Below are 14,602 nucleotides of genomic sequence, written 5' to 3'. Positions count from 1 at the left end.
AATGAACACGACAGCCAATGAAGAAAGCTACCTTCAAGGAAAGATTCCCTCCCACCTATTCAAAGGTTTTTGAAAGATCTCCCAGGAAGGTGTGAGAACACAAGAAACTTCCCACCCACAGGCAGAGGCCAGAGACAGCATTAAGTGTGCTGAAACTGCAGAGAAGAAAGCCTCACCCTTTTCAACTCAGCAGGCAACCTGGGACACTGGGCAGAGACAGACCAAGACAGGACAGCAGCCTGCCCACATACCATCCATTTGCCCATACTGGTATACCTTCTCGTGGTGTCCTTGAGAAGCAGTCAGGTTACTAAAGGGAGGACTCAAGACTCCGGTGGTAACACCTGAGACAGGCAATAAGACTCTCCAGGAATGGAGAGTCAGACATTTGAGGCTCTAATCAAAGCGCTTTAGGAAGACCTGAACCCAACACTTTCTGACCAGGTAGCTCAATATGGCTGTGCTCTGACAGAGGCTGCAAGTTATTTTAGACATGAGAGGTGTCAGAAGATAGATTCATGCAGCCTAACTAAGAAATGCATTCACTATGGTTCACAGCCTGGCCCTGAAGCAAAACAACTGGCTTGTCTTAATTTATAAGACATGGTAGTTACCCTTGAGGTACTTCCAGTTCAAAATATGGTTCTTTTACCCTGTTTATGATCAAACAGTACAGCGTAATTCAAACCCACGTCCTGGAAAGGTGAACAGCAGACAGCCATACCAGCTGCTCAGGGAATCTGTTTCCAGTGATCTACCCTCTTCCTTGCACAAAAGAGGTCAGAAGATTAACACCTTATTTAAGTAATTGTCTACCCTCATCCCCAGACTGTACATCTTATTTTGTCTGTGCTGCCACTATATCGTATGTGCCCTCAACTACACAAGATTTCTTGTACTCAAAATATGAAATAATGCAAATACACTAAATACCACAATGCAGTGACTTTTAACACTTTAAAAGTATTTTCTCTTTTCTTTTCTTCCATAAAGAAACTGCAGACAGCCCATGTCAGCAGCAAAATTACAACAAATAAGTCTTTCTGAACAAAATGTGCTCTTTCTAGAAACTCAGGCTCACTCAGAGTTAATGGACTGCAGAACCTCCAGCTTTTGGGAAATACAGTTTGACAGTTTGTAGAGGAAGATTGATTTTTATTTATATACATCTACAAATAAAGACTTCATGCTGTGACACCAGCCACTCAGATGGTGATGTTCAGATGACAGAAGTTCAACATCTTTTGAAGCAAAATGGTCAATTTGGGGTGAGGGGCTATAGTGTGGATCCTTTTCTAACTCCAGCTGAACAATGTCTTTACACTTACCACATCCAGCACTGGTGAAGTGAGCTGCATCTGTCAGGTGCCTCTTACTATGAGGATTGAACCTGCTTTTCAGGCTAGGGAGAGATTTCTTAGCCTTTGAAAAATAAGTAACAAGACAGTGATGTAAAGGTACTGTGTGGAAGATGAGAGAGAAGAGCTTTGCAAAAGTGGGATTTGGCTCTTAATAATTAAAAAGAGTGTGAATTTCACACTAGCTCTAGCAGCCTTCCATCTGCAGAAAGAAGTAGGGAAAAGGGAAACAATACACAGTGCTGTTCACTGCAGGAAATATTGCTGAAATACACCTTCATGAGAATCTTAAAACATGAGCAGGTGGAAAGCTTGAGGGATGGATAGTTTTAGCAAGGCTAATCCATGTAAATAAAAGATATCAAAGAAAAATAAGGGGAGGAGGCAGGGAAGATCCAAATGAATTTGTTGGGGCTAGCTGAAACCTGTTGAAATCCGGGTTTCCTGACCAAGAGCAATGCCTTGAACTACTTAACCCCAAGCAAGCCTCTTGTAAAAAAAGCTATGCTCTTGAAGTTATTTACACAATAGCTGGGAGTCCTATCTTGCCAGCCCTGCATCTTCTCTCCTCCAGCTGCAAAACTTCTTGTAACCTTAATAGTTTTTCTCCATCACAAAGCAGTGAAAAGCCCTGGTGAAAAACAAGTCAGAAATGCAGACACCACAAGGAAATGAGACCTGAGGCAATTGATTAAGGACTCTGCCTGCCATTTTCTTTAGCACATTTTCACTGGTTCTGAGTAGTTCAATACGCTTCTGAAGGAGCATGAAGCAGTTTGACATATTGAGAAGGGGGGGAAAAGATGGTAACAAGTGGCTGTTCTTTTTACCTTAGCTGTAAATCTGAGTACAACACACAGCGCACTGCATCAATTCCAAACAAGTGCAGGAGATATACAGCATGCTGCTTGCCCTGACCAATCCACAGAGCAGCAGAGAAAAAAATAAGGCTCTCTAGCAAGGCATAAAAACTCAAATCTGTAGTAAATAGGAGTCCAGGCTTAAAGAGGTCTAAACTCTTCTAGTTCCAGAAAAAAAAATCACTACTACCTAGACAGAGTAAGTCTACCCACAGATTCCAAACAACCCTGTAACAGATACCGGTTTCAGCTGGTAATGTATTTTTAAGAAGCAGTGTGGTGCAAGAACAAAAAACATTCAAGTCAGCTCAAATTGAATCTTTGACAGGTGCAACATGGTTAGCTATACCTGTTTTTTAGGGAGAGATAAAGAAGGTCTGAGGAAGTACAACTATCCCAATCTGAACCATCCATGAACGTAAACCTTACAGGAGGCAATCCAATCACCTGTGCTGTGAATGATTTGCTGTAAGTGCAGCAGATCTGGTGATGGACTACAAAATCTATGGGTTGTTTCATGTCATGCTTGGTGTTAAAATATTATGTGTTTTGACAGGTTTCTAGGAGGAAAGTTAAGAACTGACAGCAACTCCCCTAGCTCTTGGAAAGTATTCATACCAAGAGGAACCACTAAGCCAGCTGATGCCAGAAATCACAAACCACACAGACCCTGAAACCTCCCTTTGTGCCATAAGGACTCAAGCTTTGTACTGCCCAAACGGTAAGACCAAGAGCCTGAACTGAGAGACTCTCTTCAGGAATCATTTGTCTCTTTTTTGTAGGACATTTTACTTGGGTGTTCCTTAGTAGGGAAAGCAGATATACTTAATGATGAAGTTTTATAGCCATCAGCATTTACCATGAATCATTTGGCATCAATCACAAGAGAGTTTTTTCCTTCCACTGAAAGTACACTGCTTTTCTTATGTGGGACTGTTTGACTGTGCCTGGTTCATTTGATCACCAGAAGAATGAAAGCAAGATGCCTGATCAAAACCACTCAAAACCACTGACTAACATTTACAGTTCAATCTCTGATCAGTTATTTAACCAACTTTAGTCGTGAAAACTCAAGTGTGTTTTAAAACCAACTAAACAAAAAAAAAACCCTCAAAATCTGAATCTACTTGAAAACAGTTAAAGAGATGAATTAGGAAAAAAACCCACCAAAAAAACCTACCACACCACAATTCAGTAAATAGGACAAGCTAGATAGAGCAGGGAACATCTACATTGTTTTTTCAAAGCAATAACTATTATGACTGGTACCTCTGAAAATGAAACAGAGCAAACTCTCCAGTGTTTTGACCTCCAGAAGGTCATGTTCACAAGTCAGTGACCCTAAGAGCCAAGCTGGCATTCCCAGTGCCCACAACAATAGATCCAATTACTTCAACCAACAAGCATTAAAAAGGCAAATGCAGCATATGAAGCTCTTATTGCTTTGTTAATTCAAGCATGTGTGTCCACAGATACAAAGATGAGAAAACAGCACCCTTCTCATTTCTGTATGCATGTAGAGCTCTGGTTTCTTCACTTTTTAGTTATACTTTTGGTTTATGCTTTTCCCCACCCTGAGTGTTTGCCTATTTGGAAACACTTCACCCAAACTCAAACCAAAACAGGGTAAATTGATTCAATAACTGGTTTGTTTTGAGAATGTTGTTCTTCCCACCATTATTCATTGCCATTTTTCATACTTGGCTATGAGAAAATACCATTTCGTTCTTCTTTCAATTGCAGATGCATAGCTCTAGATGCTCAGTAAAAAAATAAACTCAAGCTTCACACTTACTACTGACTATTCTGAATTTGCTAAGTAACCCAGCAGTTCAAATAACTCATGTAGATTAAAAACAAGAAACAGAAACCTTCAGTAAGTACACTGTTGAAGCAAGTAAGTTCAAAGGGGAATCAACATTTTATAAAAGGTAGATTTAAAACTATCTACAAGATCCAGCAATATCTACCAGAAAACCCAGCATCTGAGGAATAGAATGGGACCTAACCTTAATGAAAACCCCTTCACTAAAATATCCTCTCCCCTGTCCCACTAGGTGGGGATGGGATTTGCCTTCCTCCCTGGAAGGCCTGAAGACCAGCACCAAATCCAGCACCTCTGTGGGCTCCTATGCTTACACCTCAGTTCCTACACTGCCCAAGTATGCTAGTGCTGTCTTCACCTTACACAGTACAGGGAAAATGTTGCTACCAAAATCCTCTATCACCTCTGTATTCTCCCTAGATAGACAGTGCCTGGCTGCTGCCCACAGGCTCACAAACATGTACCAATGGCACTAGAGGAGCTGTACTTATCTGAAAGGTGAATTGAAGATGCAGTTTAATGTGACTGTTAATGGGGATGCTATTTATACCTACGTTGTAAACATCCCTATTTACTTTAAATAAAGTTCTGTTAGAAGAGCCAAAACAAAAATACCTCTCAAGAGTACAGTAGACAAAACTATGGAAGTGGCACTGCCACAGAAAAACACAGTGTAGCAAGTTTTGCAAGGTTGCCAATTATGTATTATTCAGGACATTTACAGTGACTATTAATATATCTAGAGTCCTTTGTTGCCCTATTATCAGTAACAAACGGGAACCTTCTGTACTATTCTGGGAAATGACCTTTCTCCGCAGCACGAGCCAGGAACCTCCTGAGCTGTAATTCCAGCTCCACCACTGACTTGCTGTGTGGTGAGGGAAAGTCGCTTTAACCTCTCAAGGGTTGTTTCTTTTCTGTAAAGTTACGGTAACACCTCTCAGCCCGGTGGAGTGCTTTACTCAGTTCAAGTATTTGAGCAGAATGAGCAGAGCTTTGAAGATGCAAAATGCCAGATCAGTTTGACACATTGCTGCAGCTGCTTAAGGATTTGAACACAGCAGAAATGCAGCTGCAGCTGGAAGAACACATTGCACAGAGCTACAGGTGAGAACTTATAGCCACTAGCTTTAGGCTACAAGTCACCACCCAGTAACATTTAACTTGTCAACCGCAACTTCAACTACATAGTTTCTCAACACACAAGAAAGAAAAGCCCAATACCTTTCCTCACCTATAAGCCAGCAGAATTTCAGGTAATGTTAATTCACATAATGGCAAAGGATACACCTAAAGTAACAGCATGCAGAGACCATAGGATGAAAACTACTGGGACAAGCAGAATGCACAGTGGATACTCAGTTTATGGAGTCTGGTACATTTCAAATGTCAAAAAAAAAAAAAAATTAAAAAAAGATGTTGGGTTATAGGAAGTTAGATTAAAAAAATACAGCAGAGTGTAACAACACCAGCTCTTTCCCTCCCTCTCCCTAAATAAATAGAAGTCATGACTAAATGAAGTCATTCTGAAAACATGAATTATTTAATTTGCTTTGGTGGAAAATTCCCAGGCTGAACCTCCACAAATTGTGGTAAAAGGTGGGAAATAAACTAATCCATTTACAAATCACAGGAACATGTATAAGCACACACTAAAATCATAGGAAGGCCATACTCCCAACCTTGAAAAAAACCAGTCACCTCTTTTGCAAGAGATAGAGATCAGTTTAGTTTCAACATTTCACTTCTCTCCTGCCTCGCTACAAAAGGCTAGATATAGACACAGTATTTGAGCATTGTCTCATAACTCCCTTTCATGATTTCACCAACGGCTTCCAAACAAAACTTATTTTGTGGCTTGAGACCCATCCTGCCCAAGGAAATTCCATTTCAATTCCTTTGTAATTGACATCACAATTCAAATTCCTGAATCTGCATCCCCAGTCCTTCAGAAAGAAAGTGAGTTTCACAGCATGGAATATTTAACCTGAAAGCCACAACACCACACCAATGTTTATGTGAGGAAGTTCCCAGGGTGAGCTCTGTTCTTCCATCATGATGATTCTCAAACGCCCTCAAAACCTCTTTAGCTATTATTTAAAAGCACTTTGTTTAAGAGATAGATAGACAGCAATATAATTGACAAAGATATTTAAGTATGACATGATTCAAGTTTTATAAGAATTAAATTATACCAGTTATTGAAATCTGTTTGAATTTAATATTTAATATGTCTCTACTGACAGATTGCATTTACAGATCTTAATTAACAGTGCCCTGAGACAGCTTATCCATGTTCTCGAGATTGAGCTATGGCAAAATTTCAGACCTATGGATCCACAAATTAATTTATGGAGTTACTGTGAGAGTGGGTAAGGCACTGGAAGAGTCTTGCTCAGAGAAGCTGTGGCTGCCCCATCCCTCGCATTGCTCAAGGCCAGGCTGGACAGGGCTTGGAGCAGCCTGGTCTAGTGGAAGGTGTCCCTGCCCATGGCAGGGGGCTTGAAGTGGATGATCTGTAAGGTTCCTTCCAACTCAAACCATTCTATGATTCCATATGCAGAAAATATACATACAGGAATACGTATCACTTAGCAAGTGGTTGGGTATAACACTTAGGAAACGGGAGCGGAGGGGACACGACGACATTTCTTCTCCTGGACAGAAAGCTTTGATTCTGTGGAACACCCTGATGTGAATACACGGGCCCTGATGACCACTTTTGCTTCTACAACTTATTCCTGCGACATTTTGGAATTTATTTTTACTCAACAACTTCACTGAAAAAGTTTAAATTTCAGCAGTAGCCCCAGATCAGTGGGTGACGAGATCTGGCAGCTGCTAAGGAAGCCTTTTACCCGTTTATAAAAGCATCCTTCAGTAGTTTGACCCCGTGAAAGAGCCACCCCTGTGGGACACTGAGCAGAGCTCCGAACAGCTGAGCGCTGCGATACGGCACCATCTAAGGGCTCTCTTTAAGTACTGCAACTGAGAAGGAAGGACATTCGCTGCCCTTCCAGCAGCGTCGTCCGAAAACTTTCTATGCCATTGTTTTCTGTGTGAATCACTGCCTGTGTTTTATCAAGTATCAGGCAGAAAATGAAGTTACTGAGAAGCTGGATGAGGAACAATTTTCAGAATAAACAGATTTACCTGTGTCATTTGTAGCAATTTGATTCTATCTGTTGCAATTTCTTGCTATGTAAACAAAGTGGTTTGCTACACACACTCTAAGCACAGAAGAGAAAATGTTTTGGCTTTTAAATTTAGAAACTAAAAAATTAAAAAAGAATAGCCTTAATTCCATCCAGCCTGTGCAATATTTGAATCTCTATTTCAGCCTTTCAATGTAAAATTATTTGTCTTTCTGAACAGTTATACAAGTCTTGCTTCCAAAAATAAATCTTTTATGGTCATTTGATGATGCAACCTACATGAAAAATGTGCCACACTAACCTGAGGATCCACTTAATCCAACCTTAACCTTAAGCAGCAGCCAATAAAGAAATGAACTTACAAACCCAAAATAATTCAAACTGTCCCACAGAAACGTCCTTGCACTTAAGATGCTCATGAAGGGATACATGCTCAGAATGTTAGACGAGGGCTATCCAGACTACTTTCATTTACAGGACCTGTAAATGAAACAGTCTCCAGAGCACTGTTTTCTAAGATGAAAGAGTTGGCAGTGGACCAAACAAGATTGTTTTAATTATTCCGGTTTCGCTCTGAAATTTCCTGTCTTGTTGCATATGAAATTTACTACCCCCAAAAATGGAAAACTGACTCACCTAATGGGACAGAACTAGGGCGGTCTGTATTCTTGGAGCCCTGTTCAATCCCATTTAGGCACATACTCCAATGCCATCCTTTCCTGATGTCAGGCTATGGAGAAATGAGAGTGTTTGTAGTCTGGGCAAGTGCACAGCAAGGAATTGTTTGCTGTGGAAACAGGTGTGTAGAGCAGTGTCTGCAGCTAAATTGAAAGCCATATACATCCTGCAAGTATGAAACTAGGACTTGCTTATTCAACACATCATAATTCAGAACAACTGATTAATCTTGTTACAGAAATAGAACATTCAGAGGCTTAGAGCACAACTAAAGTTGTGCTAGTGCTATACAGTGGCCATGGTTTGCCCCATTGTTGCAGGTGCCAACATTAAAGAGTCTCACAGTAAAGACAGTTTCTTGCTCCTAAGAGAATGCCACATTCTAATGGATAGCTAAAAGAAAAGGTAAATGATAACACTTTTAATTATCTGAAATATGAAATGTTGTTTTTTTAAATTTATTCAATTCTAGTGCCAGTGCACACAGAAGGAACCAGTCACGTATTCTGCATCACAACACTTGCAAACAACAATAGTTTTTTGCTTTTACTGGATCTGTTTTAGCAGCTCCTTGATTTTGACCTAAATTCCCTCCTCCTCCTGTAAATCAGAAATTCAGAATGTGACTTCAGTTACTTGTTTTGAGTCCCGCAGATAACGAATATTAGCAGCTGTTGTTCACTGCAGACAGACAAAACATATACACAGCTCAAAAAAAAAGAAATTCTGTTTTGGTGAACAAAATTTGCTCTGTTCAGCAAGCAAGTGCATGGAAAGTAATTCCTCTTAGTCTCAGACAGTAGTCAGGATTTCCAGGCAGATCTCTTTGTTAAGACTTGTGCAATTTAACAAAAAATAATTGGTAGCAATATTTGCAATATAATTCACATTCCAGTTTGCTGTTTATTGAGCTGTGCCAGATACCATACACTTGCCATGCTTTTCACATGACACATAGGACAGAAACCAGCTTCTTGTGGAAATGACTACCTCACCTCAACTGTGCACTAACAACAGTATTAGTCCTCTCCATGAATTTTAAGAGACCACAATAGCTGAACTGCAGTTTCCTTTGAACTTCAGAAGAGAAGGGACACCAGAGTGTAACAGGCCCGTGAAACACATACTGACCTTTTAATATGTTGACCTGTACTGCTGTTAACAGCTACCAACGACTCCTGAAGTGTGGATAGATGAGAGAAGTCAGTAGAGGAGGTGAGAGGGAGGAAAGAACACCAGCAGACTGACAAGGCATTATTATCCACATAATGTCCACAAGCTTACAGATGTCTCATGATTATAAAATCTTTTGGCAGAAGAAAGTACGTAAATACTGAGATTTCTTACTTAGATCTAGAAGTAAAAGACAAGAATCTGTGTAACACTCAAAGGTCCAAGTCTGACCTTCTGACATCATAAAGCACATTAATTGTTGCAGTTTGTGATGTCACTGAAGATCCTTTGTCCAGTTAGACAATTTACACTTTAGAAGCAAGGTAAAATAACCAACTTCCTCTTTGCGCTTATTTTACAGGTTCTGACAGATTTGATCAGATAAACAAAAGGGAGGGACCGGGGGAGACAACTGTCTTTATATCTACATTCAGTGCAGATCTCTAATAATTTTCAAACATGTTCAATATCCTTTCCAGTTCAGTTTATGAAATCTCTCCTAAAAGATATAAACTAGAAAATTCTTAGTGCCCTGATTTCCCTTTCCTCTCCGGATTATTTTGCCTGCTCAAAAAATACTGGGGAAGCTTCTCTAAATAAGAATGGTCCTTACTGTGATGGCTGAAGTCTGTTTCTCCTGCCATGAGAGGAGGGTCTGACATCACAATCTGGGAATCAGCTTGGCTCCTTTTCCCAATAAGCAGCAGGATACATCTTAACACAGTTGGCTTGTCTCTAAACTTCTCATCCTTCATACCTTCTTAGGATGTCTATTTTCTTCTAAGACTTGATGCAAGAGAGAAAGAAGACTAAAGGGCAAAGGTAACAAAGAGGTCAAGAAGAGAGAGTTTCCTCAGATGCTGCTAACAGATACCAAACAACAGTTATGCACGACTTCAGAAATCCCTGTCTGCTAGTGAGCTCTGTCCAAGCCTGGGTTCACCAAGGTTACAGGAAAAGGAAAAAAAGTTGTACTTCTGCTGATCAGTGCTGCTAAGCAAGAAGTCATAAAAACTAATGTTACTCTCCCCTTCCACTGGTTTCAATTAGAAAACTACAAACAGGATCCTTGTGTCATAGATTCAGTGCTGAGAGAAACCTTTAGCAGTGTGACTTTGTAATGCTACAAGCCACATGGTCAATGAGAGCATCTTCTCATTATACATACATGATGAATCCCCAGCCACTGCAGTCTGTCACAGTGCGGGTCAGCTCAGTCATCTCAAATTATACTTGTCTTTGGATTATAAACTATATAGGTTATAATCTTTAGGTGGTAATAGTCACCTGCAACAGAAGAAACAAACCAAAAATATTGTTAATCCCCAATTAACTATGAATATTTGAGCAAATTAAAAGCTGTGTAGCTTTTTTACACTACTCTACCAGGAGACGTAGTAACTAACATACAGGAGGAACTCACTTTGCCATAGTATCTGAAGCAAAAATACAGGAATCTCATTACACACTCTGTAATGTGAAGCTTTTGACGACTCTGTTACAAGCAAACAATCATCTACACAAACTACAAGGACTTCTAGCTTTTCCCCACTTAACAGCACAATTAAAAGAAAACCACCTGGTTCCAAAGGACAAGTGTCTGCATTAGACTAGTCTCATGCAACATACAAACCCAAGAGACAGAAAAGGGAATTGAATTTATCATTTTTGTAAACCTCACAGAGCAAACACTGTGGATCACAACAATTTCTGCAGCTTGCCAGTGAATTGTTTAAGGACAATTCCTATGCTCCCATGGGAGAAAAAAAGACAAAAATAGACATTCTTCTTTCTGCTCCATAATGTACTTTCTCCGCAGACTATCATGAATGTTAGCTCCTTTTTTCCTTGTTTGCTCACCAGCTGAACCATACTTCAGTATGGCAGCAGGGAACAGACTATGTCTATCATACTTCCATTCTAAATATGTACTGTAATTGCGGAGGAGTTTTTAGTTTTGGAATTTTTATTCTCAATCCACAAATTTTGTTAATGTCCTACCATGGGAGGGTGGTGCTGGTGGTGTATTTTTAAATAAACTGTAAGCAATATGACCATGGACTAGTTGAACTAGTTGTTGGAAGAGTATACCTCTTGCTAATTAGGCTGTCCTGTGGACTGTCCAAATCATAAGTTCCAGGGGAACACACTAATTTTTCTTTAAATACCTGTTTCACCAACTTCTCTTCATTCATTCTTCAAATGATATCTGCTTTAGAACAGTCCAGCAGGAACAGTTACAGAAGCACTAAATTCTGTAAAACTGTTTCTCATTTTAACTCATGGATAGCGTTGTTTGTTGACTATGCATCCAAGGGGGAAGCAATAGAGCGCTCTGAGTAAGGAAAAGTAAAGAGGAAATAAATGTGCTTACACCAGTACACAGCAAGTCAATAACTGAATCTTACCACATTATTTTAAGAAAGAAAACTTTAGGAAGATAAATGCAAAAGGTTAAGAAAAAGTTCATTTGTATCATTCAGCTTTGCTCAATCCCCATCTCCAAAAATCACAAGACCCACAAACAGCCAACACACCGCAGATTTCACAAAGAAAGAAACAATATATGTGAAGGAACATGAAGACTGAACAAGCATGCAGAACAGGAAGCATTTACAAAAGACAAGGGCAGATCAGAGATCAAGTAAAACTCTTCTACTACTTAAAGCAGGACATTACAACAGAACAGTAGTCAAGAAGGGTCACTTGGTCCCGTCACTGAAAACAGAGAGATTAAAAATGAAAGGAGTAAGTCACACTGAGGGCATGAACTTCCTAAGAGCATTTTTTCAACCTCAAGTAACATGGCTGTAAATATACATGGGGCTCAAAATAAAGACTACTGGACTGTAACCCTTATACTCTGCTGACCTGTTTCACAGTCCTGGGTAAATCACCTCATCTCATCCCACTTGGTTTTCCAGCTGTGAAACACCAGCAATGTCTATTACACAAGGATCTGGGGAAAAGTTTCATGCTTACATACAGCTGCAAGACTTCATAGGACATGAGTTTGTGTATCTGAAGTGTTTGTTCCTTACCTCCCATATCAATTTGTCTTACTGTATCACGCCTCTAACTACAAACTTATTCTTGCTATCATTTTCTCATACAGTTATACAATTTACTCATACTGTTCTGTAGTAGCTGTGGTTTTGTTAACATGAGAGCAACTTAACAACTCTAGAAACTAAGAATATGTCAACATCCTGCTCAATGGATTTGTTTACTATCCTTTCTCAAAAGCCTGTTTATTTGAATGACAATGTTTTAATGCATTTTACCCCACTTAATCCCACAGAGCTAGAAATGATGAGCTGGAAATGCTCTTCACTATGTTGGGAAATACTGAATTGCTTACTAAACTGTAGCCTACCAGGTAAAGCTATGCAGTCCTGCTGAAGACAATGCACTTCTCTAGCCTGTGAGCACATAAACAAAACTACACAATTAACTGAACAGTAGTTGACTCTAAAACATGTCACGAGTATTTCAGAACCTACAAAACAATGTGATTCTCTTATGTGAGACAGTTAATAGTTTGCACAATACAGCTTTTTTCAGTGAAATACCTGAAAAAGGGAGCAGGGACCCTTATCTAACCTATCATTTCCAAAGACCCTTTTCAGTATAAGGGTATTTCTCTGTCTACTGAAGCATGAGGCATAAATGAAGACATAAAGAAGGCAAATCTAATTTTCATTTAATGTTCGACTTTAGGAAAAAATGCAGTTGCATGAAGAGTAGAACTTGCTTCAGCCATTGTACTGTCTTCTGCTAAGAGTACATTAGTAAATTAATGACACTTTAACAGAAGCAACAAAAAGAGAAAATAATGATGGCCCATAGCTTGAGTGGGTCAACAGATCTGTGTCCAGAAAACAAATACTGAGGAAGTGCTAAAACATATTCTGTTTGAGCAGCTGTCATTTAAACAAAGCTGCAGGCTCTATTTTACTTTCTTGACAGCTCACATATAGCAGACAAGGAAAACAGCAGTCCCTGGCAAAAGTAATGACAATAGTAAGTGTTTGATGTAACAGGTCACCTCAAAAACTATCACCTGAAACAAATGGACTACAAAAACTTGAGAACTCACCAGTTAAAATGCTGCTGCTCTCATTAATTCATTTCCCACCTGACTGTCATTTCTTCTAGGTACCATAAAAATACATCTAATATTTAAAGCTGAAAGAAGAGAAGACACCGTTTTCAGTTTGGGGCACTTTCTGTCATACACAATATAGGCTGTTTAAACAGAAAAGAAACTATAAGTGATGTGTTTTAATTCCACAGTAATACTCAGGACAGTCATTAACAAAGTCACTATGCTTCTGCCACCCCTTATAATCCTTCAAATACCTCTATGTAACTGATTGCAGTGATCCCAGATTACTCATTTGGGATGAAAAGCTGAAATAGGAATACGGGGTCAGAGCACTTAAGTTCTGACAATTTATGTGGTGAAATTCACCAACAACAAGTACACCAGTGCAAACTTTCTTCACAAAGAAATGTCTTGACTGTACGTCCCATAAAACACCACAATGCTTCTTTGTTAGTATTGCTCTGCAAACATACATGGGGATCATTGCTTTTAAGTACAAAGTATTTTCACTTTGCCCTGCAGTTTGCTCTTTACTTTCCGGTCATACTTCATATCTTTGAAGTATATGGACAGTTATGCAAAACACCATCACACAATGAGAAAAACAACCAAAATGCTAGCATCGAGGATGGAGGTTTCTTTTCATTAATTTGTGCCACTTTGACAAACCAAAGGAAACAAAATCCTCAGTGTTTTCAACAATCACTCATTTTTTTGCAAAAATTATACCTACAAATTGTACCTACACAGGAATCAAAATTCTGAAGCACAGAGGTCTCCCAGGAGAAAGTAAGTGTAGTTGGAACACATTATTACAGTTCAGATGAAAGGAAGGAAAAGAAAATAATCTTGGGGGGAAAAAGTGAAAAGAAAAAAAAAATCTAAGTAAACTAATTCATTGCTATCCTGAAATTGTCTTACGTATTCAGACACAGGCCACCAGAACTCAAAACTCTGCGTGGCTTGTACTTCTTCAGAAGCCAAACAGGTGAAACTGAGCTAAAATAAAAACTAAAGACACCATAACTTGTGTTCAGAAAATCAAAATTTCATAAGAATTATCACTTCCAGTATTTTAAGTCAATTTATGTAAGCAACAATAGACTCAAAAAACTGGGTGGTTTTTTTTACTGGGTTTCTGTCAAGTCTCCAAAAATGAGCATTTTTCCATTTTATCCTTCATATTTAGTAGATACCAGATGAGCTCTGCTTTTTAGGTCATAGCTCAGGAAAATGCTTCCTCCAGATTTGTTCTCAAAGGAAACAAAGAACAAATAACAGAAAGGTACTTTTGGTTATAGGCACCCACCCTCTCTACAAGAGAGTGGGAAAAAAAACCCAAACACAACAGGGCAGTCCATATGAACCACAAAAAACCACAAAAAATTAAGTGAGATCAGAAAACCTCAAACCATTATTACTAATTATCCAAATATAGAGACATT

The sequence above is a fragment of the Neopsephotus bourkii genome, unplaced genomic scaffold (genome assembly GCF_033783945.1).
Source record: "Neopsephotus bourkii isolate Nb327-2 ecotype Australia unplaced genomic scaffold, CSIRO-AGI_Nbou_v1 NB_718, whole genome shotgun sequence".
Lineage (NCBI taxonomy): Eukaryota > Metazoa > Chordata > Aves > Psittaciformes > Psittacidae > Neopsephotus > Neopsephotus bourkii.
Note: the sequence above shows the minus strand (reverse complement) of the source record.